We start from the raw sequence: 27,277 nt of genomic DNA on the forward strand, positions 1-27,277 counted from the left end.
GCACAGCACAGTGACTCTTGTGCTCTTTGGAGTCGAGGCTGATTGGTCCAAAAAGTTTCGATTCACTTCGGCTAAAAACACACTTTAGTCTCAGCCCTCAACTGAAGAACATTTGTAAGTGTCTGCCATTGGTTCGCTGTCCCTTTAAATAACTTTAAGACCTTTTTTTCTCTTCTCTACCTCCCTCCCCTGAGGTTTATCACTGTGACTCTTCTCTCTTCCATCTTTCCCCCTCTCGCTCTCTCTTTCTCTCTCTCTCTTTCACACACTCACACAAATGCTGCCTGTATGTGTGGCTGGCAACTACAAAGCAGTTAGCCAAGCATCTCTTGGCTCTGTGTGGAGAGAATAAGACACTCTCATTACTGCCCTTAAAAAGCTCTTGCCCTCACAAAATCCACTGTAGACCCAGACGCTGGTGCAGAAAGTCACAGGGAAGATTCAAGGAGTTTAATGCTACTTTCCCCCCCCGACAACTCAATTCTGTGAGTGTGTGTGCGTGCGTGCATGTCTGTGGTTGATGCCCCCCCCCCCTCCTCTCCACGTTCCCCTTTCCTGTTCCTCTTTAATGTCACAGGGCTGGCTCATATGACCTTGAGCAGCAGCGTTGGCACGGCAAGAGCGAGAGCTGCCTCGCCTGCGGGCGCCCTTGAACTGGATCTGCAAGACAAAAAAAAAAAAAAGAAAAAAAAAAAAAAACCTTCACGCGGCCCTGATAGACATCTCAGCCCTCCTCCTACACCCCCCCACCTATCCTCCCCCTTTCTCCTCGGCTCTTTTATTCAATCTACGCCACTCCTTATCTGTTCCCCCTGGTGGGAAGAGATTTATCAGAATGCTGTATCTTTAACCTCTCTGTCAGACTGAGATAGAAACAGAATTTCAAAATGTCTGACCGGCCTGCACAGATTTATTTTTAAACCACCACCTCCTCCTCCTCCTCCTCCTTCATGCACGAGCCCTGTGCCATTTCAGGGAAGGGGGATCGGGGGGGTGGAGGGGTTGCTTTATAGAATACACCTGTGTGATGAGATGGCCATCCACTCCTGAGGTGTTGTTTACGTACGAGGAAATTCCAGACTGTTTTTCCTCCCGGCTCTGCTCTAAGCCATTGGCACACTGTGACCTGTAGCTTCAAAACAAACATCCCAGCCTCTGTTCCAAGGATGAGCGTCGGCTTACCGGCCAATCAAGGTTCTCCGACTCAGAGAAGGGGGCGGGGCCTCCAGTCGGAGCAGCCAGTGTTTTGACAGGTTGATGGTGACCCGCTGGGTCCCGAATGAAGACCTCTGATTTTTCCAAAGTAAACACCGTGGTCCATAGTCCAAAGTCTGCCTCTGCACTGTCAAACTCTGCTCTGCTCTGCTTGCATGAGTGTAGTCTACTGTAAAAGCACAAAGAAGGGTTTTATCAGCATGCAAATATTGCGGCACCCTCCTTGCGACTGCGACTCGGCGGGCCACCAAGGTTCAAGTAATACAGTAAATATTTGCATTGCCGTGTTAGGAGCAATGTGTTCGATACTGGGTGTTTGAAAATTCATGAAAGGCCTTTTCTTTAGAACATAACACAGTGTGTACAGTGTGTGCAGAGGGCTGTATTGGAGGCTGGGACACTGTGAGACTAGCCTAGCCCTCCTACTGGTTCCCTTCATGCCTGACCTTTCAGAACTGTAATGTTATCACATGTCATACGCAGGCCTGCTGGAAACCATCTGCTAAAGGCACTGTGGTGGCTCCCTATCACTAAAAAAAAACAACAACAACAACCCTGGCTGGAGTGGCCGAGTACTGGTTCGGACTGGTTTACTACTCAGCATGTCTCACCTTCACACGTACACACACACACACACACACGTAGGAAGACAGACGGCATACACCCCCTCAGAGGCGGTTGTTGAGCGACATGAGCCATGAGCAGTCTCCTCAATTAGCGTTAAGGGGCTTTTGCGCAGAGACATGAAGTTCTGCGGCTAAGAATAACATTAGACAGGTCTGCTGCTCGGCTGTGGCGGGGCGCGGGAGCTGTGGCACCGAGGAGGAGAGCCGGGTGTGTGTACTAACCGGAGTCTCGCTGCTAATCCGATCCCCCGCCATGTTTAGCCCCACCTCGGGATATTATGTTATGTTTGTTAGTGTGACACCTTGGCTAATAAGGCTGTTTTTACATGGAGCAAAACCAACACGATTAACATTAGTCGGGAATGATATAGGGAGGAAAAAAAAGACAAACTCTAATGAACCTTGTATTGTTCTGCTGTGAAAAACCTCCCGTCAAAAAACAAAAATCTAGTTTTCATATCAGGGAGATGTGTTGAAATATTAAAAAGGCCCACTATAGATCCCCCCTGCAGAGGAGCCAAAAAGCAGACTGGGTTGTGGAGGCACCACAGCGTCCTGGGAGATTCATTACAGGCAGATTTGTTCCACATAGTGAAATATGAGTGAGCTCTACTGCCTGAAAATTGCATTGCTCCATAAGCAGACCCCAACGCAAGAATAAGCCCCGATTCTCAGGTTTTTTTTTTTTAGCTAAATACAACAGCCACAGCAATTATTTGCGAGGAAGATCAGAACCGTGTTTATCCTGCTTTGTCTGTCTGAGGAAGACACAGAGGATATAAAACGAGCCATGACACAGACTAGAGCCATATATCAATCTGATGATATCATAGATATGTCTAGAGTTGGGCGTTATAAGGCTAGACACTGGTAATACACCACGTTTCCACCACCGTAGCTACCCCAGCGTGGTCATAGGATCATTTGAAATGATTGTTTAAGGAACTGTAAAGCTTCCATTTTGAAGGATTTGTAGTTCTGTAGAGTCTTTTGAGTTGACTCATGTGAGGCAGTTTTTTTTGCGTGTTTGGAGGTTCAAAATAAATAAATAAAAACAAATCAAATGTCCGGAATATTGTTTTAAACCACTTTCTATTTGAATTTACAGAACAATAACTGTATTGTGCTATATACAGTTAGAGAGTTTGAGAGTGTATTGTGTATGTGCTTATGTTGCTGAGTTGTTTTTCATTGTTTTTTCCTCCTTTCCTCTCTTCACGTTGTGCTGTATTTATTTTCTTCCATCTCTGTTATATTGTATGTGTGTTTAAGTATACATTTTGGACGGGTTGATGGCTAATTTCGTTGTACTAGTACTTGTTACTCTGTGCAATGACAATAAAGGAAAATCTGACTCTTAGAGATAGGCTTAATATAGATATGCAACTGAAAAATGATCTGTTTCATTCTGAAGAGTCAGCTTTTTCAAAACCAACATGGCTCAGTTCAAAATTTTGTTTCAAAACAAAACTTCTCATCTCTTCTCTGACATGATTTTGACATCAGACATATGTCCCTAAGAAATATATTTCAGTCATTAAAAAAAATAACATAATAAAGTTTCTGTATTTCTATATATTTCTCTATATATATATTGTGATAAAAGATTTCTGGCAATATTGCCCACCCGTACTGGTTTCTCTAGGCATCTATCGGTATCGGCGTTAATGTTGTTATGGATTTCAAAAACTTTTTTATTACAGAACATATAATGCAGAAAACAATGCCTGGGGCTGATTTAGAAATGATGTCATCATCACGTAGTTACAACCAACACATTTTCTCCATAGATAGTGATGCAGTTGACAAAAATACACTGTAAAATAATATACACTATGTAAAAAAAGGGCATCATCTTGGGGTTTTAGAAACACTGACCGCAGCATTTTTCACCATTTTCTGACATTTTAGAGACTGTTTGGTCTCTAAAATGTCAGAAAATGGTGAAATAATTGAACTGATTGATCAATTAAGAAAATAATGACAGATTAATTGACAGTAAACCCGGCCAAATTATTGGTTGTCCAATATTATCGGCTCATATTGGCCAGTAATATCAGTTATATCATAAACATATTGGTATCTACCTTTTTTTTGCAGAACATATAATGCAGAAAAAGGATGCTTGGGGTTATTTAGAAATGGTGTCATCATCATCACGTAGTTACAACAAACAGATTTTCTCCAAAGATAGTGATGCAGTTGACAATAATACACTGTATGTACAGTATGCAATAATGTAAAACATTCTTTAGGAAAGTAGTTTAAGAAAAAGCGGCCTTCTGAGTACCATTGCATCGTCATAGCGGTGCAAAATTGTGCAATTGTGCCGTTCACGATCCAGGTAGAAAAGGTCTACTTTCATCAGTATTACATCAGCTGCCATGTCAGTAATCACAGAATTTTTCCCCTCCAAAAATCTATATCAGTCTCAAAAATCACAAATCAGCAGGCCCCTAGCACAAGCCCGATTTAAAATCAATATCAAAAATATATGGTGACTGTGGATAATGTCTTCCCTGCGGCTTGAGGGCAATTTGCCAAAAAATCAACACGGGCAAAATTTACCCACCACTAAGTCTTGTTCTAACATAAGATCAATAATCAGTCTGGTTTAGCCAGCGCTGCAGAGACACTTGGATCCCTTTGAAAAAAATTCACCAGACACAGTTAAATAAAAGCTTCAGATTTTTTTAGGCCGAAAAAATGAAACGTCTCTCGAGGGCTCATGTAGGCAAATTATCTATTCACATGTCTGGCATGGGCACAGAGGATATGCAAAGAGGTCATTGCAGCTGAATAAGCATCTGTATTGCTCATTTCTAAACCACAGTTGAACTTGGTACAGTAAATAACCTGACCTGAATAAAGTAGAGCAAATCTGGGAGAAAGCGGCCTATATTTAGAAAACAGCAACCCGTGTGTCAGAGAAAGAGAAAATGTGAATAGATCCTTTGCTTATAAGCGCGTGTGGCTCCGGCTTTGAGCTTGTCAAGTCTGACTGCAGTAATCAAACGCTATTACTGGAGACTGAGAGGGGGAAGAGAGGAACTTATAGGAGGTGGCAGTGCTTCAGAGACTCCTGCGCTACTGTAAGGCTTTTATGTGCGTGTGTTTTTTTTTTGAAGTGTGGGTCTGGGGAGTGAGGAGAGACCTCGGTGCTCAGCTTGGGGCGTATAATCTATGGTTCATTTGCAGCTTTTCTCCCCAGTATGACAAGCCGTTTACAAGACGTAGCCTCTGCTGCTGACCCAGTTCTGAGTGGCTGCGTCTCGCGACAAGGCCCTGCCTCCCCATCAGGCCCTGCTCCTCGTCTAACTGACGATAACACCGCCACCCTCTGCCTCCGTGAACTGTGGGAAAAAAAATAGGTCGCCCTGACCCACTTTTCTTCTTCTTTTTTTTTTTCTTTCTCTCTCCTCCCTAACATCGTGCAAGGAGTTGTGCAGAGCATGATCGAGGGAGACAGTAAAAGGGAGAGAGAGGGGGTGAGAAAGAGAGAGAGAGGGAGAGAGATAAAGAGAGAGAGAGAGAGAGAGAGAGAGGGAAACAAAGAAGGAAAATAAGTTAAAAAAAGACGGACGAGTCCTAGTGTTTAGGGGATTTGTTCCTGTGGACTGCTCAGTTATGGCAAAAATCTTAATCATCATAATTTAACTCAATATTGAGATCAAGATTATTCAGCATGAGTGCTCATTTACTGTGGAAGCATCGTGCATTTATTGAACTTAAAAAAAAAAATATGCCTTTCTAACTGGATTTTTTTTATTTTTATATGTGTCATTTTCTATGTATTTACCTGAAATTTAAAATAATTAATAAATCAGATCAGAATGAATAAGAAAAATTATGTTGTACTGTTGTTGCCGCACTTCCACAACCTACTGAAAAATACTAAACATAAATATTTAATGTATACGAATAAAAAAAATAAGTAAAAAAAATAAATGTAAAAAAATTATTGACAAAATGTTTTATTATACGTGCGTTTCGGTGTTTATATATACTTTTAAATAAATAAAATAAATAAACAAGTGCACTTCTATTATATTATATTATATTATAATATATAAAAATATTATATTATATTATATTTTTTAATTTAAAACATTATTAAAAACCTATTTATTCTCCTTTTTTATTACTATTTTATTGTTTTACTGTTTTTAGTATTTTATTGTTTTCATTGTTTTTATTTATACCTTTTTGTGTATGACTTTATTCTATTTTAATATCTGTACAGCACTTTGGTCAACTGAGGTTGTTTTTAAATGTGCTCTATAAATAAACTTTGACTTGACTTGACTTATAAAATCATATTAAAAAAAAAAAAATTAGATAAATCGGCCCAGCCTGAGAACAGAGGGCAAATCTTATCAGTTGCTCATGCCGCCATGCCTTTAACCAACAACAACAACAACAACAAGAACTGCTCCGAGGTTAAACACCATCTCCAGGCCTCATCAGCCCACCCCACCTCCTAATTTCTGCATCTCCTCTTCTAGGTGGCCATTATCTCATGTCTTACTCAGAATGCTAAATGGGATCCCCTGCCTTATTTAAACACAGACGTACGTACACACTGCGTTTTGCAGTCATTTAACACCCATGAAGGTATGTCATGTCATCCGGCCAGAAAAATGATGAGCCCTCCTTGGCGGGTGGAGATATTAAGGGGCGAGCTGCCCTAATGCCTGGTAGCACGACACTGGTCCCCTCGAATGCCTGCGTGTGTGTTGGGACAGCTCATGATATATCTGGGATCACGCACGGTGCTCTCATGCAAACCCTTTCCTCATTAAGCCACGCTCACTCATGCATTGCTTTTGTAATCCCTCCATACATTAAGCATGGCGCTCCTCCACAGTCACGTCGCTCTGACAACAGCTGAGAGTTCCATTCATTTAGAAAAACAGATAGTTTGCACCGCAACGCCCTTTGTATCACTGTTTGAAGCCATTGTTGAGAAACCTAATCAACGCACACCTTTGACTGCTAATTTAAATATTAATGCGCCAGCCGAAAACCATCACTCATCACTCACCAGTGCCTCGGCGTCGCCTAGCAACCATTGTTTGGCTTTTGTTCAAGAGCTATATTTGTAGGAGTGAGAGTGACATTTAATTATCACCTTTTAAAAACCTTTTACCTTTAAAGAGACTTCCTGAACTGGAGAATGTTACTTTTAGTGTAGGGCTGCAACTAACCATTATTTTTATTGTAGAGCACGACCAATGTGAGAACAATACTGACACCAATTTTCGAGAAAAGAAAATCATGATTAACAATATAGTGGCTGATATAGGGAGTCTTTGAGCTGGAATAAAAATAGATCTTTTCTAAGTGGATCGTGACCAAGAATATTACTCAGAAGGCTGCTTTATTCAACAAATAACATTATTATACATTATACAGACACTGTATTACATTGTCAACCAATTCTAAAAACGAACTGATAAAATAAAGAATAAATAAAATAACTAACTAAAGAAGCACCAGTATCTAGTAGCTCATCATTTAAACAAAGACAGAATAAAAATAAAATAAATAACCAAATAAAAATCTGCACTGTATGTTCAGTATGAGTACATTTCTGACCTTTTAAATAAATAATACATTTAAAAAAATAGCTATTTCTAAATCGCCCCCAAAAATCGATTTCTGCATTATATGTTCTGTAAAAAAAAGTTTTTGGACAACAGATATGCTGACACAGGTAGATACCAATATGTTTATGACATAACTGATATTATTGGCCAATATCAGCCGATAATATCAGGCAACCAATAATGAATTGGTCGGGTTCACTGTCAATTAATCTGTCTTTTTTTTCTTAATTAATCAATCAGTTGTTTGGTCTCTTAAATGTCAGAAAATGGTGAAAAATGCTGTTTCTAAAAGCCCTTAAATGTATTTTTTTGTCCACAACTCAAAGACACTCAGTTTAATGTAACAGAGGAAGCAAAAAATATTCATATTTAGGAGGTTGGAATCAGAGAATATTAACTCTTATAAAAGCAATGAATGGATTATCAAAAAAAATGGTGATCAATGAAATAATTGACAACTAATCAATGAATGTTAGCAGCTCTGCTAGTGTGTTAGCTCTTTTATTAGCAGCAGTTATTAGTTATCTACTCGCATCACATCTTCTGAAACCACATTTTAAAAATTTGGTTCCACAAACCTACAAATAGCCTGTGAGGCAGCTCTGTGAGCATTAGCGTGCCTTATGTTAGCACCCTCGTGTCACACAGTTTGCCTGTACGAGAACATTAGTCCCACCAGATGCTAGCCACTACATGTGTTTGCGTGTGTACTCATTTGCATCAGCCACAGTTTGACACTCCACTTTAAAAACCAGAGGAGGGTTGACCTGCCGCTAAACTCTCACCAGCACAGTGCTAAGCCTCTGCGTGCTAATGGTGACCTAGTGCACACAGACATGTTGGTGCCTCAGAGACGAGTCATGAAGCCCGCTGCTCCACTTTCCTCCGCTGCCAGACACGCTGCAAAAACGCCGGAGCCGTGCTGGATCTTACTTTTATGTGCAAAGTGCCGTAAATATGACCTGGGAGCAAGAGAGAAAATGGGCGGCGGAGAACGAGGGTGTCAGGACTCTTTATTCAGCGGGGGCTGGTGGAGGTTCCAGCTCCAGTTAAGGGGGTGGATGTAGGTCAAGCCCTGCCTCCTCATAAGCACCAAGGTCAACGCTGAATGGAAGGGAAGGTGGCTTAGAGAGAAAGAGGCCCTGGATAAACCACATTCGTCTGGCTCTTGTGCCAGCACCAGCCCCAGACGTGTAAACACAGTTACACAAGCACACAGCTCCTCTGTGCTCGCCCTAGGTGTGTGTGTGTGTGTGTGTGTGTGGTTGGTTGTGTGTGTGTGTGTGTCTCTCACACATAACACGAGCCTTACTGTAGCTTCCATAACCTTTTATATCCCAAACAAGCTTCAACTTAAAATGACGTACGAGTTAGCGACACTTGCAATGCGCTGCTGCTTTCTTTGGACATAACAGTCGAGCAAGAGGAGCAACCTCTGATGAGCTGAGGCTGAAATCAACATCCAGAGCTACAGGTTCCTCCAGGACTCCTCTGTGTGCGTGTGAGAGCTAAAGGTTTACCCAGGCGGGCAGCAAATGATGTCTGATTTTAAATGTCAAAGCCTAGCAGGCGATCACCTTTATTTTAGTTGTGTCTAACAAGACGACTCTCTGCACATAATCAAGACAGTGTTGGGACCACGGGGGAGAGCTCTGCACTAACGATGCCAGGGTTTGGAGTTTGATTCCCACTGGGACCTATCAATGATGAAAATGTCAATATTTGTCAAAGAAAACAAAAAAAGTAAAGACTCTCAACCTTAAAAGTGTGAAAATGACAATGGGGTTGGGGTTGAGGGGAAATGCGACAAATACACAAATGTACACCTGGTCCAGAGTGTTCAGAACCTCATTCTGGGCCCAAGGTTCATCTTTAAACAAGACAACAGATGTTTTTGGTCTAAACTGTTTCAAGGAACTGCCTAAAAAAGGCCCTCAGAAGGATGTTCCAGGAACTATCCAACTATATTCCAGATTTGAGCCCAAGCAAACATCTCTGGAGAGACCTAGAAAAGGCCGTCCACCAATGGTCTCCATCCAACATGACAGATGTGCAACACTTGTTGCGACACACCTAAGAAGAGGCCAAAGGTGCTTCAACCATGTACTGAGTCGAGGGTCTGAACACTTAAAAGTGTGAAAATGACAATGGGGTTGGGGTTGAGGGGAAAAGCAACAAATACATGTATGTAAACCTGGTCCAGAGTGTTCAGGACCTCATTCTGGGCCCAAGGTTCATCTTTAAAGAAGACAACAGACATTTTTGGTCCAAACTGTTTTGGGGAACTGCCAATTAGAGGCTAAAAACCTCCCTAAAAAAGCTGTTCTAACAACTATCTAACTATATTCCAGATTTGATCCCAATCTCTGGAGAGACCTAGAAAAAGCCGTCAACCAATGGTCTCCATTCAACTTGACAGAGCAAAATCCAGATGTGCAACACTTGTTGCGACACACCTAAGAAGATGCCAGAGCTGCTTTAACCATGTACTGAGTCAAGGGTCTCAAAACTTGATTGTCAACTAAAAAAAATAAAGGCACTCAACCTCAGAAGTGTGAACATGACAATGGGGATTGGTCAGGGTTGAGCGGAAATGCGACAAATACACGTATGTAAACCTGGTCCAGAGTGCTCAGGACCTCATTCTGGGCCTAAGGTTAATCTTTAAAGAAGACAACAAATGGTTTTAGTCCAAACTATTTTGGGGAACTGCCCATTGGAAGCTAAAAAAAGTCCCTCAAAAAGGGTAATCTAAGAACTATCCACCTATCCAACACCAGAGAGACCTAGAAAAAGCCGTCCACAAATGGTCTCCATCCAACTTGACAGAGTAAAATCCAGATGTGCAACGCTTGTCACCACACACATAAGAAGATGCTTCAACCATGTATTGAGTCGAGGGTCTGAATTCTAATTTATGCCAATGTGGTATTTCAGTATTCTCCTTTTAATAAATTTGCAAACATTTCTAATCATCTCTTACTTTGCCATTATGGGGTATTGAGTGTAGACGAAAAATTAATTTAAGCGGTTTTAGCAGAAGGTCACAACATGACAAAGAGTGAATACAGTGAAGGGGTCTGAATGCTCTGAAACACTTATCTCCCTTACTGAAGCCTCTGCACCCTCCCCACAAACTGTGGCCTTTAGCATCTAATGGCAACGGTCTTATATAATGCTTTACCCCTTCAAGCACATGATCGTTGGCTTTATTAAAGCTGCAGACTGTGGTACATCTCAGCCTGTTTTCTAATAACGCTACAATGAGATGAGAAGCACAGCATTTGAGAAGTACTGACATTTGGCTCCACAGAGGAAAGGAAGAGTTCATTTCTGTGAAAACAAAACTGGAAATTAGTCTTTGCTTCTTCATATAGCTGCCCGAGACCCTGAGCCTTTCATGTCAAACGCAGTAATACATTCATATCAAGGGCAGCTTCAGAAATCCTCACATTGAGTTCTCAAGCTTAGAATTTACAGTAGTTGCACTGATGACATTGAGCCGTTTTTCCACACTTGACAATATGACCTTTTATTTTGCTGGATTCTATTAAATTCTGTTTTCATGCTACATTGCACAGCTACTTTGATATGACATTTCAGAAGTGGGTTAAAATGTTAAGATTCACTTAATTGTACATTGATAATCTGCTTTTTCCAATTTTTTATGTCCAAGAGGGTGAGTGTGAGGTTCAGGATGCCACTACGAAAAATAATGTTATTAAACAGGATTCAAGTTCACTGAGTATATTATTAATTTTCCGCCATACTCTGTCATCAGAAATACAATTAAAAGTAAAACAAAGTTGCAAAAGGCCACATAACAGATGAAAAACTTTCTGGAGTTTGAGGAATATTAAACATTTTGTGTTACAACACAAACTATATGGAGACATGGCATCATAATAAGCAGCAACCAGCAAGGAAACAAGAAACAATAAGATAAGATAATATGAAATATAATGATTATGATGCTCCATTCCATATAATTTACAATTTTCAGCTTATAGTTTAATTATAGTAGAGCAGTATTATGAGGTGGTGCACATTTGACCTAATTTATTTTAATGCATTATTATTATTATTTTAAATATTGTTGTATTGTTTTCCGTTAAAATAGACTGAATTTATTTTGGCATGATTTATTTTAATTTATTATGATTCTATAGTATATATTTTTATTTAGTGATGTAATGTTTGATTTTATTATTATTATTATTATTATTATTATTATTATTATTATTCATTTATTAAATTTATTTTGTAGTTCAGCAGTAGGAAAAGCAGGAGAAGTAGTAAAACAATATTAACTGATAAATTCAAGAAAATCCACTGAAAATCCAAGACAAGTTTTAAAAAAAAGTTCAACAAATGCATAATGTCTTAAAAGTCGATTAAAGTTATTTTATAAAATTGTGATCTCACTATTGAACAAAATAACTGTGATTATGATTCTTGCCATACACTGTGGTGTAACTCAAAAAGCTGTGCTCCTATGTATAAAGACAAGGCATTTGGCCTGGTTGTATCATAGCATGTGATAACAAAGTGGGCCGGGATCCTGATTTACCCCAGCCATATGGTAAACATATCCAGGGGGCAGAAATGTTAACGTACTGGCATAAAAATACTCCGAAGCAGAGACAGTAGCGTGCTCTAAAGCGAGACAGTGAGCCAGTGTGGTTTAAACAGCGGGGCAGCTGTAGGGAGTGAGTGAAGGCAACTGCAATAACACAAATCCTGGGAGCCAGCTCACTCTGGACATGAATCACTCTGGACATGAAACGACCTTTCCCTGACATATGCTGGTATCAGTGATTGAGAATTGAGAGGATGACTAAACCTGCTCTGTTCGTCAGCACAGTCAAACCGGTTGGAAAACTTGTGGCCGGCTATTCCAAAAGTCAGACGGGGCAGCGAGGGATCTCTGGAGCCCATCCTGACTAGGGTTGTCACAAATACTAAGATTTTCAACTCGATACCGATACTCAGGAAAATATTCGATACCATTTTCGATACTACAAGGATAAAAACAAAGACCCCAAAATTTAACAGAAATATTTTTAACAACAAGAAAAATGCAACATGTAAAGAACCACAGGTTACACCTCTGGAGTCTCCAAAGGCGCCAAAGCATGACTTCTTCATCACATCCAGACTAGAAAACAAAGCAGACCAAAAAACATACACAAGAAGACACAAAATGACAAAAAAAAAAAGACACAAAATGACCAAAAAAAGACACAAAATGAGAGGACAGAATAACCAAAAAACCCCACAGAAGACACAAAATTACAAAAAAAGACACAAAATGACAAAAAAAGACACCAAACAACTAAAAAAGACACAAAAAGAAACAAAAAAGACAAAAAAAGACACAAAATAACTAAAAAAGACACAACAACAGACACAAAATTACCAAAAAAGACACAGAAAAGACACAAAATGACTTACAAAGACACGAAAAGACATGAAAAGGATTCAAAAATGGCCAAAACAGCCCTGTAAGACTCCATAGAGTTAAATATTTACAATAAAAAACAGTTGTGCAAAAAGAAACTGCAACTATGATAACAAGCTTCAGATACTCGATACTTTTGAAAATGAGTATTGTATCCGGATACAACGTTTTAGTATCTATACTTTTTCGATACTAGTATCGATACTTCTGACAACCCTAACCCTGACACAACCTTGACCCCGGTTGACCTGGCAGCGATTACCCAATTGCATGACAGCCCCTGCAGCTGCATGCATGCATGCACGCCGGCGGTGGCTGTCTCCACCCCCACATCCTCATAGACATACAAGGTCAGGAGAGATGATAGGGTGAGCCTGGGTGAAGGGTGTCACATGATTGGATCTCCTTCTGGAGAGTTACTTAAAAAGCCTCCTCAGCAATCAGGTCAAGGTCAGGCTCTAGTCTTAATGCCACAGGAAAAGAGAGAAGTCTGTGAGTGTGTGTGTGTGTGCACAAAGAAAGATGAGCCAAGGGAGGGGTGGCTACGTACTCCTCTACATGTTCAGCAGTCCTGGGTCCTTGATAACTTGAAAACACAAGCTATGATTCTATTAGCTGTATTAATCTTCCTGCTTAGTGGACACTTTTATTCAAAGTCACTTACACGATTATCACTCTTGCACATCTCTTTCCATTTCTACAGCTGGGTATTTACTGGAGGAATCCAGGTTAATTGCCTTTGCTCAAGGGCAGAGGGTGAGCAGAGTATGAGCCAGCAATCTTCTGGTCACCAGTCCATTTTCCCAAAGTAATAGGTCATATGGCTGCCTGGAGTCATCAGCCCCGGTGCTCTCCATCTCCTCTCAAATGGCCTCTCTTACTACCGGGCGCCTTCTAACACAGTTATGAGAAAGATGCTCTCCTGAACCAGAGTCTTTCTGGTCTGTTTACCCGGCTCTAGTGAGAGGACGTGCTGAATAACGCCACCTCACTAATGGATTTACAAGTGGGCTGGAGGTTCACAAAAGGACAGCATGTTTCAGAAATTCAAGAGACTACTTTCATAAAAGAGGAGGACTGGGGTGATGCCAAATGTCCTCGCTCCTTGCTTTGTGGTGTGGGAGTACGTTCATTTTTTAATTTAAAAGATGTGCCACTTATTTAACCATGTTCGGTTAAAAGATGTTTATTGGAAGTGCACCGTCCTCACTGGTAAATTTAAAATGGACTGAAGGTTAGCGGTAATGTCAGAGCCATTACAGGGTTCGTCTTTATGCACGTTGCAAGAAAGACTCTTTCAGGAGGAACAACAAATCCTCTCGCTTGGATTGATATGCACAAAATAAGGCAATTCAAGCGGGAATCAATGACATTCCTCTGTTGGAAACCTGGATAATGTGCTGCAGATCTATCTGAACTCACATAGCTCAGACTCTCCACGGCCACCCGCACAGGTCCCTTGTTGCCCAGCAACAATTCAGCTCATCACTAGAAGCCAAAAAGTTACACAATTACAGTTCAAGCCAGAAGGATTTGATGTGTGCAGCATGTAACATCATTCAGCGAGTTCTACCCGACCTCTATACGATGTGGGTCTGAATGAATGAGGAAGTGGGGAAACCCCATCCTGCAAAGCCAAGCAATATCAAAGTATGTGAGTGTTCAGACTGAAAATAACCCAAATACAGCCGGCAGAATGGTGTACTATGAACTGTGAATCGTTGCTGCGCCGGTGGTATAAAAGAGCAGCTCTCAGGTACAAAGTTTAATGATGATTTCCCTCGAACTTCACCCGAAATAAATCTCAGAGTCACAACCTCTCCTCATATACTGCATATGCATCCCTGCTCCCTCCCTGCCTCCCTCCCCCCCTCGCCGTCATCCTGTGCAATATATCCATCATTCATTCATAAATTCTGAAAACTCCCTCTTTAGTTAATTGCCTGGGAAAATTTAATTTCAAACGAAAGCTTTTAAAAAGAGAAAGATATAATTAAGTTGCAGGGATCTCTCTGCCCCCTCCAGGTCCAGGGGGTGGGGGGGTGGGGGGGACATGTGCTGTGCAGCTCTGCACCGCACTGCTCCGTGTCAGGGAAGTCATACACCCATGTTTAAAGCAGAACGTTACGTAAAGCCTCCCCCTCTGCACAGGCTTACTGCACCAGACGCTGTGTCCTTGCCTGGGCTGCTCAAGGTTCCCAAAAGGACAGGCTGCTAAGAAGTTGGGAAGGACGGGGCCCTGTGATAGCCTGCAAAGAGGGGGAAGGGAGGGGGAGGGGGAGGGGGGGGTAGAGCAGAGGGAGGGAGTGGGGAGAGAGCTGCTGCCTGTGACAGCTTTGGACTTTGAATTCAGCGCCAGACAGGCTCATGCATCAATCCCTCAACTTACAAAGACAAGCCACTAACCTTGACGAGGCCAGGGACTCTTCAGGAATGAGTGGCATTTTCACTTAGCCCCAGCTTCTCCCTGCACTCCTGCCACATAACCTGGTTAAAATAAGACACAGTTGAATAACAGCCGACCTCAGTCTCTGGACTTGGTGACCCGCTGTTCTAGCCTTCAACCCTTAGGCTTCTTAGACCATCTCAGGGAGGCATGCAACAATACACAAATAGCATTTAGTACACAAGGTGCGGTAGCTTTGTCTGACAGCCGTCACAAGCGCTTTTGTTTGATCGACGCATGACGCAAGCGCATGTGAATCCATGTTTGCTATGATCCTTAGGATCAACGGCTGTATTATCACAGACTTAATTACATACATGCAGCTGAAGCTGAACAACTGCAACAGAGCTAAAGACAAGCATCTGCCATCTTTCTCCTTTGTAAAAAGCCCTTTTCTGGTGGTAAACATGATGTTTTCATGTGGGTGGAACTTAGGTGGAGGCAGAATAATTCCCTGAACATATTAGCAAGGGCTCGCTTGCAAGTTTGGTTGTACATAATCATAGAAATTCAGTCACTGGATCTCAAGGACCAGGAGAGTTACTTAACAAAGGTGTTGCATGTTTTGTCTCAGGCAATAATGCTACAGTAGCTAGCACAGTTAGCTAGCATAATGCCCTAAACTTGTAAGAGAAATCACCAACTGGTATTTTTCCTAATCTACAATTTCTGATTCAGAGGGCATCTCGAATCTTTTGACCTCATTTATTTAATAACAAGCATTCTTGGTGAAGGCCTTAGGCCAATCCTTTTATCATTATCATGTTAAACTACAGTTATCTTTGGCTTTCTTGACTAACAGTGGCAGCATGTGATAAAATGTCAAGTTATCATAATTAATTACGGCCCAGCATTTGTGCTACACAAATAAACTGTCTACTACGGTGATATACAAATTTTCATTTTACGCCCTATTTCTGGTGTATTTGACAGTGTTTTACTGTTATTTCCACAAACATTTTTACAGTGTATATCACCAGATATTGGCCGTATCGCCCAGCCCTATATCCTTTAAAAAACGACTGATTTTCTGTAAGTAACGTCGTCTACTACTCTGCAGTGACTCATGTTAGCCTCCAGTATTTCCTTTGTTTTGCCTCCAGCTAACACCATGATGTAATCATTACGTTGGCACTAAAAGGGCTTATTCCTCAGTAGGAAAACAAGGCAGACGCCCTCGATCACATGTTCACACAGGCAGCCTGGGTATTCCTCCTATCTATGAGCGTCTGTCCTCGCTCCCTTTTGCAGCCAGCACACTCTGTCACGCCTTTGACATTGGCCTGCTTGTGGCGGAGCAGAGACCTTCCCCTCTGTCTGACTGCAGCATCCTGGCAGCACGCTCACCACAATGGTAGAGAAACCTTCCTACTGCACCTCTACAGCCCGCGGCGGGCTCTAGCAGCAGCTCTGCTAGAGAGGCAGAGAGGGGACTGTACTTCGTGTGTGTGTGTGTGTGTGTGTGTGTGATACAGTTGGCTGAAAGGTTATAGTATTTAATATAAGTGTTCTATCTCATTTCTCATATCCCAAAATCTTCTCTCCTGATATATGTTCTTTTATATCTTGAATAAAGATATATATCACAACCTAACATGTTATCTATTAATTGAATGAATAAATAAATTGTCTATACTTTGCTCCTGTTTGAGATAAATAGGGTTGTCAAAAGTATCGATACTCAAAAACGTATCGATACTAAAACTATCCGGATAAGATACTCATTTTCAAAAGTATCGAGTATCTGAAGCTTGTTATCATAGTTGCAGTTTCTTTTTGCACAACTGTTTTTTTATTATAAATATTTAACTATATGGAGTCTTATAGGGCTGTTTTGTCCATTTTTTAATCCTTTTCATGTCTTTTTAGTGTCTTTGTTAGTCATTTTGTGTCTTTTTTGGTAATTTTGTGTCTGTTCTTGTGTCTTTTTTAGTTATTTTGTGTCTTTTTTTGTCTATTTTGTTTCTTTTTTGGTCATTTTGTGTCTGTTGTGTCTTTTTTTGTCATCTTGTGTCTTTTTTGGTCATTTTGTGTCTTTTTTGTGTCTTTTTTGGTCATTTTGTGTCTGTTGTGTCTTTTTTAGTTGTTTGGTGTCTTTTTTTGTCATTTTGTGTCTTTTTTTGTTCATTTTGTGTCTTCTGTGGGTTTTTTTGGTTATTCTGTCTTCTCATATTGTGTCTTTTTTTGTTCATTTTGTGTCTTTTTTGTTCATTTTGTGTCTTTTTTAGTCATTTTGTGTCTTTTTTAGTCATTTTGTGTCTATTTTTAGTCATTTTGTGTCTTCTTGTGTATTTTTTTGGTCTGCCTTGTTTTCTAGTCTGGATATGATGAAGAAGTTCTACTCCTCTCCTCTGCTGTGACCACACCAGCCCGACCAGGAGGAGTCAGCTCCTCTCACATCACCCAGGAGGTCTACTGCTCCATCTCCTCACTCTTTACTTAACGTATCGGAGGAGAGGGACGGTGGAGATTGTTCCTGTTACCACAGAACAAGGTAGCTGGGTGCTGCTGGTTCCCTGCTCTGCTCCATTGATCGGCACAGTTAGGCTTTCACAGCTGTTGTTTACAAAACGGGGGCCGATACTTCATGTGAGTAATTTATTTGACCCCGCGATATCTTCCTCTCTCTTTCGGCCCTCCCTCCCCCCTTTTTTAGCGAGCAATTTCAGCAAAGTCTAAATAATTCACGGCAATTGCAATCAGCAGCGATCAATCGGTGGAGATAATTGAGGGGCCTGTCATTGCGCCAAGGCCAAGGTGAAGGCAGGAGGTGAGGGCAAAAAGAGAGAGAAGAGAGAGGAGGAGAAAAAGGAGGAGGAGGAGGAGAGTCATTCAACAGATGAGTGGCGCTACTATAGCTCTCAGGGGTTGCAACGCGAGCGTCCATCTTTCTTCCCCTCTCCTGCATTTCGTCATTCCAGGAGCGATGGCTGTAAAGACGCATTTAGCAGATCCTGCTTTGTCATCAAAATGAGTCCCATTGACTTTGGTTGCCTTCTGTTCACGACAGAAGCACCAACAGGAGCCGGAGTGATTGTCTCTGAATGAGATAGTGCAGCTAGAACTATAAAAGGGGCCTGACTAAAGCCTGTCTTCCAAGCAGCACACAGTGGGAATACTCTAAAACTGCCCACACACTGATCTGATTTCACAAAGCTAAATTGACTTCAGTAATTTCATGCCTTGTTTTCTGTCTCTATCTTTGGCTGTTCTGGTGGCACAATATACTCCGTTTTCCAAATACATCTTTATGTATCTGTTCAACTTATGTAACATTAAGATAGGTATGATGTTTGTGTTATAGATTCATTTTTTATTCAATCTTTTTTACACTTTAGCAGCTCCAGCCTTGACATTTTAGCCTTGTCTTACTCATATCCATTTCAAGACGCTTTCCATTCCAATATTATGCAATCTGGCCCTGATGTGGTATCAAGACTTGCGTGTAGCTACGATACTGTAGTCCGTAACATACTTGTATGTGTGTGTGTGTGTGTGTGTGTGTGTGCAAGTGTGTGAATACAGAGGAAGATAAGCAGTGTGGAGGAGGAGGCACAGAGAAGAGTAAAGACACTAAAGAGTGCTAACATCCACTGAAAACTGATCATTACAAACACTTTGATCAAGTACATCGACTAGTCTGTCTAGACTGTATTTCGTGTGTGTGTGTGTGTGCGTGTGTGTGTGTAATACAGTTGGCTGTAAGGTTATAGTATTTAATTTAAGTGTTCCATCTCATTTCTTATATCCCAAAATCTCCTCTCCTGATATAAGTTCTTTCATATCTTAATAAAGATTTATATCACAACCTAACATGGTATTTATTAATTGAATAAATAAATACATTTTCTATACTTTGCTCCCGTTTGAGATAAATACTTGACTTATGAAACATACTGAGTATTCCTTAATGAATTAAGAATGGTTTCAAGTGAAATAGAGATAAAATAAAGATACATACATGCTACGGGTAAGGGGGGAAAAATCAAGCATAGAGCATAGTTTTATGATATTTTGGGAGCCAATATTGTATCGATACTTGGACGCCATGTATTGGCAAATACAAATAAACTTTTTGGTACTAGAGTAAAACTCAGTTTGTCAGTCTGCCTGCTCTGCAATCCCATTTTGCTGCGATAAAACTGAGATGAATAGACTGAATAATACATATTATTAGATAGCAGACAGCAAAACTGTGTGTTTCTTCCAGTTTATGACAGAAAAAAGTAAAAGTTTTGTGCTATTCTTTGATTTACGGTAATTAAAAGTGTCTAATACGATAATGTGATATACAAATTTTCATTTTACGCCGTATTTCTGATGTATTTGACAGTGTATTTGATTCTTCCTGCTCTGCAATCCCATTTTGCTGCAATAAAAGTGAGATGAATAGACCGACTAATACTTATTATTAGATAGGTCTTGATAAGGTTTTCGCTGAAAAAAACATAATAAATCATGATATATCGCAATATATATTCTAACAGTACTACCACTAGTATTATGATGATGTCATATTATTGGGCCTCCCAGCCCTAACACACACATACTTTCAGTTTCTACGATGTTATTGTGTATCACGATATCCCGATATCCTACCGCCCCCCGCGACCCGGCCCCGGAAAGATGGACGAGAATGGATATCTCGTTATGTGATTCCGTTGAAAGACTAAATTATCATAATGAATTACGGCCCAGCATTTGTTCTATACAAATAAACTGCCATGCCTTGTCTTGTTATGTGTCTTTTACTTGTCAATTAGAGATAAATGTTTTAGTCCGTCTATGAAATTTACTGTTGCGGTGTAAATCTCTTCCCAATAACAACAGCACTATTGAGTATTGTTATTAGCGGAGAGTGTCTACTGAATAAACAGACTATAAAGAGAACAGTAAAATGATTTGGCTTAATGCATGCTCCACACAACTATTATAGAGCCCAAACAATTAGAGAAATGAGCTTGTGGCCAAAAGGTCTCTGGTTTGAATCCTCAGTGGGCTGACAAAGTGCAGGCCTGTAAGTAGATGAGAAATGCTTCTATTCCTCAACATCTACTGTCAAAGTGCCCTTGAACAATGTTCGGTGGCCAACAACACAAGTGCTGGGCAGCTCCCAGGTCTATAATAAATCAAAAACTCTGCAGTAAATGCATGACACTTGTTCTGCTAGATTGCACATTAGTTTGTTTTTTTTGCAGAGGATCTCTGCAATCAGAAAGCGGGACGCCGCGCTCGGGCCTGTCTCGCCCATGTCACATGCTATTTTGACTGGCAGATTTACAAACAGTGGAGTTTGAGTTGGCACAGTGGTAGTAGTTAGAGAGGCTGTTAGTAGAGATAAGTGCCTGGGCAGGTACTCCTCTATCTGTGGCATCATCCTGAATAAAAATATATCTGAGAAGGGGAAAGGAAAGTCACTACAAGCTGAGAGATTCAGCTACTACTTAGTGTTTTTATTAGGGTTGTCAAAAGTATCGATACTCAAAAAAGTATCCATACTAAAACGTATCCGAATACATTACTCATTTTCAAAAGTGTCGATCCAACAATTTATTAAGCAGCTAAACCATACAACCTCAAAATATTGTTCTAATTAGGGCTGGGCGATCTAAAAAATATATATCGATATATTTTTAAATGTGATATGGAACTAGACCATATCGCATATCGATATAGTTTGTAATATTTAGTTCTTTTGTAATGTTTGAAATTCTTTTCTCATATACGTATATTTATTTCAGAAAAAGATTGACCTATTTTATATCATAGGCTATTTTATTCAAGATATTATTTTATTTAAATATGCACTTTATGGAGCTATGTGTTCATTTAAATAAACGGTTTCAATAAAACGACTTGTGACATGTCATATTTGGCTTTGACTTTGACTGAACATTTGCTCTCACTTTGGTTTAAAAATATCAGGATATATATCGTATATTGATATTCAGCCTAAATATATCGGGATATGACTTTTGGTCCATATCGCCCAGCCCTAGTTCTAATTGTTATTGTATTTATTTATTTATTTTTTGCACTACCTCAGACCTGAAGCTTGTTATCATAGTTGCAGTTTCTTTTTGCACAACTGTTTTTTATTATAAATATTTAACCCATGGTTCTGTTCATTTTTACATGTTGCATTTTTCCTGTTAATAAAAATATTTCTGTTAAATTTTGGGGTCTTTGTTTTCATCCTTGTGGTATCGAAAATGGCATCGAGTATCGAATATTTTCCTGAGTATCGGTACCGAGTTGAAAATCTTACTATCGTGACAACCCTAGTTTTTATAATCAATACATCATTGATAAAACACAAAGAAGATGTGCTGAATATACCTGCCTGAGCTCACACAATCACACACAGACACACAGACGTCAAAACATGCCACTTTCATACAGCAGCAGTGGTGTTTTGATGGCAGATAAGATTTGCTGTCATTAAAGGCAGCCAGTGGATAAGAGAGGAGAGTGCAGAGTCCAGTCTTGTGACTGTTCAGCAGCCTTAACATCATTTGCATTTGGCCATTTGAATGTCCTCTGGTTCGGTTGCAGGCTATTGCACATCACTCAACAGAAGCTCCCTGGACAATAGCAGATGGCCCAGTCAAATCAAGCTCCATCCAATAACACAGAGGATCCTTTGAGTTACAGCACGCTGCTCACACCACTCCCATATATCCAAGTTATTTTAAAGTGCAACTTTAAAAGTGTGGCTATAAATGTGCAGGTTTTTAGTTATCTGTGGCAAAAGAGGACAAGCTGAACTACCTTGAACATCTTGTGTAAGTTCAGGTCAAATAATTAAGCAGCTTAAATGCTCAACAAAAGAAAGGCTAAAAAGCCAGACCTCCAGACACAGACAGTATTTAGAGGGCTTTTAAAAAGTTTGACTTTTCTCCATTTAGATTGTTAGTCCAAGTTACAGCGGTTCTGTAAAAAAAAAAAAAAAAAAAAAAAAAAAAGGTAGCACATTAACTGAACACAGCGTGTTTTGTTTTTTTTCTCCTCCTATTACGACATCCAAACAGGTCGCCGCTGGGAAAAGCTTTGGAAGTTGCCCTTTTGGAACCTGAACTGAAGTTCTCTGCCCTCTTTCCTGTAACTGCTGCAGACTCAGCCCCCTAACCTTTTGCCTCCACGCTCATGCAAAGTCCAATGAAGCAATAGGACATTTCAGGAAGAGGAACACCTACGCAAAGGCCAGTCAAAAAGGCCTCCCTGGCAGCTAGCAAAAGAAAAAAAAAAAAACCACACATCTTTGAACTGGAATCAAAACATATCTGACATGATGACACAGTGATGTGAAGCTGCAACAGAACAACTCCAACCAGCTGCACACAGATCTGGCAACCTGGGGGATTTTTTTTTCGGGAAATGGTGCAGGCAAAACAAATTGACTATTAATGTAAATTTGTCATTAATGAGGACCAATAACAAGACTTTGAATCCATTCCATGACTGTTTATAGTGATGCTGTAAAAGGCCGAATATTCCCCATCATACTATAATTAACAGATTTAGTGTAGCAACAGTGAGACAATGCTTTGTACCATTTAAACTACTTCCACCTACACTGTATTTAGTGTACATGCTCAAGGGGTTAGTGCCATTGTAGGGACTTCCCCTGAGTGGCACCGCAAAGTATAAAACCCGAAAATGACACCACGGGGGCATATAAATATATAAAAGGCACATTTAAGACAATTTAGAAGCAATTTCAACCCAGAAATGAAGTGCAGGAAGCTCCAAGTGAAGTATGACTTTATGCAACCAGGGATATTTCTCACTAAGTAGTTTAATGTATCCAGCACAAAGCTATATTTTAACATTTATGACTCAACATATGACACTCAAGTCATTCTGAAGGCCTTGAGGTGCATTAAAACCCTCCAGGATGTTAATGCCAATAGTAGCCTGTATTACAGAATAGTGCAACTGTGAAGTGTTTCCCATTGGTGGTGCTAAAACTACTTGAGAATAGGAGGCTGTCTACTGTTTTGACCCAATGTGATTAACTACATTAACTGTACAGGCGTCGCGTTACAGCCCCTTTAACACGGACAGCCCTACAGTGTGTATAGTTAATAAACTAGCCGAGGGGCTGATATTATTCATTCAGTGTTCATATGGCCAGTCAGTGTGACAGCAGCCGTACAGTAGCCTTAAAATAGGCTACACTTAGAAAATCAGCAGCAGCAGCAGCAGCACGGTTTCATTTGGTTCAGCCGCTGTGTATCCATACACGGACACTCATTTAGGTTTTTACGCACATTAATGTCGCTATTGTCGGCTGGATTTATTCACACAGTGGCTGTTCTGGCTGAACGACTGTGAGGGCTAAAACAGGAGCCTATAGCACCGCACACAGCCACACTCCACTTCTTTATGCAGCGTTTTCAGCGCTATATCCATATGCGCCTAACGACACAAACAGCCTTTTGCCATCCTCGACAAAACGCGCTATAATCTACTATAATCCTCGACAAAGCGTCCCGTATGATAGTGTTTTTCACCCCCAAGTGGTAATAATAATTGTCCCGATATGACAGTGCGTTTATCTGTAGCACGTAGAGGCTCCTACCTGCGTCGTCCACCCCACAGTCAGCCGGAGAGGCGCATCGTTATTATTCGACAGGAGGAGGCAAATCCAATGAAAACGGTCGCATCTGTCTTGACACTTTTGGCAGGGGGAAGAAAAATGGCGAGGCGGGCTTTAAAAAAAATAATCAAAAATGTTAGTCCGGAAAAAAAGCCTCGTTTTTCGGTGCTGCGACTGTGAGCTCGCGGAGGTGTGTAGCGTGGAGTCTGTGGGAATTGTTTATTGTCGGAGTCCCCTCACTGTGGAGAAGTGAGCGGAGACAGACACACTCCTCCTCCTCTGCTGCTCTGACACCACCCTTAAAGGAACAACATCACTCAGCTGCTCCCACTCACTATCACTGCCCATAATAATAATAATAATAATAATAATAATAATAATAATAATAATAATTATTATTATTATTATTATTATTATTATTATTATAAGTATAAGTATAGGTATAAGTATAATAATAATAATAATAATAATAATAATTATTATTATTATTATTATTATTAGTAGTAGTAGTAGTAGTAGTAGTAGTAGTATTATCATTATTATTATTATTATTATTATTATTATTATTATTATGATGATAATGATAATAATAGCAATAGTAATAATAATAATGATAATAGTAATAATAATAATGATAATAATGATAATAGTAATTATAATAATAGTAATATAATGATAATGATAATATTAATAATAATAATAATAATAAAAATAACAACAATAATAATAATAACAATAATGATAATGATAATAATAACAAAAAATAATAATAATGATGGTTATAATGATATAATAATAATAATAATAATAATGATAATAATAATAATGATAATACTGATAATAATTACAATAATAATAATGATAATGATAATGATAATAAAATAATAATAATAAAAAAGAATAATAATAATAATAACAATACTAATACTACAACTACTGCTAGTAATAATAATGATAATAATAATAATGATAATGATAATGATGATAATAGTAATAATAATAATAATAATAACAATAATAATAATAATAATAACAACAACAACAACAACAATAATAATAAAAAGATAATAATAATAACAATAATAATAATCATAATAATAATGCATTAAAGGGCAGCTTTTGCTTTTTTTATGTTCATTTAGTTGTTTTTGACCATTACTGACTATTTTTATACGTTTTAATTGTAATTTAATTGTTTGAAATTGTAAATATGTAGAAGTACCATTGGTAGTCTAAACTATTTAAAGTGCTGTTAGTACTAACATTTAAAAAGGCATTACAGTAATGTATAATTAATGTATTGGAAGTAGTATCTGTAACAGGAGCAGCAGTATCCTGTTGTTGTTTTTTAACACTTTTGTGAAACACATTCTACAAAAAAAAAACCTGCTTCACAGTTAATATGGGAGGGACAGAGTCGAGGTTATTTTAAACGCTGTGGGCTTTACAGAATAACTTAAAGGGACTCCCGCTGATTTTACACATACAGTTTAATGCTGGGTGGAGTTCCTCTCAGCCTGTTAAAACAGCTGAGCAACTGTTTTAAATCTTAAACTAACTAACTTATTTCTGCCAGTTGTTCACACCCTTGTTTACACCCTTGTCTGTACATGAGACGTAATGTAGTAAAGACAGAATTTAATAAAACATATTAAGTGTATTTGGCCATAATAAACAAGTGAGTAATGGCCAACAATTAGTGTTTTGTGAAGTCAGAGACCTTTTGGCCTTTGACCATTAAATTATCAGTTCATCATTGAGCCCAAGTGGACGTTGGTGCCAGATGTGAGGAAATTACCTTCAGACGTTTCTGAGAGAATGAGAAAATGGGGTCGATGTGCAGGGGTGCCAATCAGGAGAGGCAGACCCCAAAACATTTTGAAAAAAGGCCCCCAATGATCACTCTGTTGGCACATTTCACAATAAAAGCTATAAACTGGATACAATATGACAGCTGGGAACCATCGGTTAGGAAATTCACCCAAACCACCCATAACCTCCATCTAGAGCATGGGTCTCAAACTTGCGGCCCGCAGGCCAATTGTGGCCCTCGTGACGATATTTTGTGGCCCCCACCTTGATATGAAAGTTTAATGTGAGTTTTATATGAATGGCACTTTACCGTGTTGTGTGTGGAAGGCCTTTAATTAAATTTTTTTGGTAATTTTGTATCTTTTTTTAAATAATTTAGTGTCTTTTTTAAATAATTGTGTGTCTTTCTTAATAATTTTGTGTCTTTTTCTGTAATTTTGTGTCTTTTTTAGATCATTTTGTGTCTTTTTTGGTAATTTTGTGTCTTTTTTAGATAATTTTGTGTCTTTTTTTGGGTCATTTTGTGTCTTTTTTGGGTTATTTTGTGTATTTTTAAAATAATTGTATGTCTTTTTTTGGTAATTTTGTGTCTTATTTGGCCATTTTGTGTCTTTTTAAAGTAATTTAGTGTTTTTTTCAGTCATTTTGTGTCTTTTTTGTAACTTTGTGTCTTTTTTAGTTATTTTGTGTCTTTTTTGGTCATTTCGTGTCTTTTTTAAGTAATTTAGTTTTTTTTCTGTCATTTTGTGTCTTTTTTTGTAATTTTGTGTCTTTTTTTTGGTCATTTTGATTCTGCCTCCAGCAGCCCATAATTTGAGTGTGAGACCCCTGCTCTAGAGTCTCCTGCAAATGTGAGGTAACACTAATCTTGACCTTTGAACTTTGACCACCAAAATCAAATCAGGCCATCCTGGAGTCCAAGTGAACTTCTGTGCCAAACTTGAATTCCCTCAGGGTGTTCCTGAGAAATTGCTTTCACAAAAAAGGGACGGACAGACAGAAAACACACTGAGACACGGAGATTAAAAGATTGTGAACATTTACCAGGCAGGCGAAGTGTAAATAAAGATGCTGTGAAGTTGCATTATGGGAAATGTAGGATCTAGTGTTTCTGGAGCTTGACCCATATAAAGATCAGAATATCTCTGCCTCAGCTGCACCAATTTGAATTTTTTGTTTTATTTATGTGACTCTCATAAGGAGGTGCAACACTGAATCACAACAACTGTATAAACATGTTGGAGCTCTGTTATGTACTGTAACCTAGCTAATAATATCATATACAGTATATGACATATTATAATGGAGGATCTTCCTAAACCAACTTTTATTTTCATTTTTAGCCTAAAGATTATTTTCTTGATTTGGGTCAACAGTAAAAACAGAACTATCTAGTATCATTATTATTTACTATGCTACAGTTAGTATCACTCTGAAATCTTTAATAGAGACTTAAAATTTCTACAACCTATCCCCTGCATAAAAAAACTAGGTTAATAAAAATGC

The 27,277-nt window shown here is 39.3% G+C and overlaps 1 protein-coding gene across 2 annotated transcripts in view; it reads right to left on the minus strand.

The window, feature by feature from the left end:
- The window catches only part of nrip1b (nuclear receptor interacting protein 1b), a 49,736-nt gene extending 25,525 nt beyond the window's left edge, over nt 1-24,211 (minus strand). The window contains exons 1-2 of one of the 2 annotated variants that reach the window (XM_059351691.1): nt 23,942-24,211; nt 1,183-1,384 (exon numbers count right to left, since the gene is read on the minus strand). The gene's annotated coding sequence lies outside the window, so the exon portion shown is untranslated. The remainder of the gene's footprint in view (nt 1-1,182; nt 1,385-23,941) is intronic. The other variant, XM_059351690.1, reaches the window with a different exon arrangement.
- Between the last annotated feature and the right edge of the window lie 3,066 nt (nt 24,212-27,277).

Source organism: Centropristis striata, chromosome 15 (genome assembly GCF_030273125.1).
Source record: "Centropristis striata isolate RG_2023a ecotype Rhode Island chromosome 15, C.striata_1.0, whole genome shotgun sequence".
NCBI lineage: Eukaryota > Metazoa > Chordata > Actinopteri > Perciformes > Serranidae > Centropristis > Centropristis striata.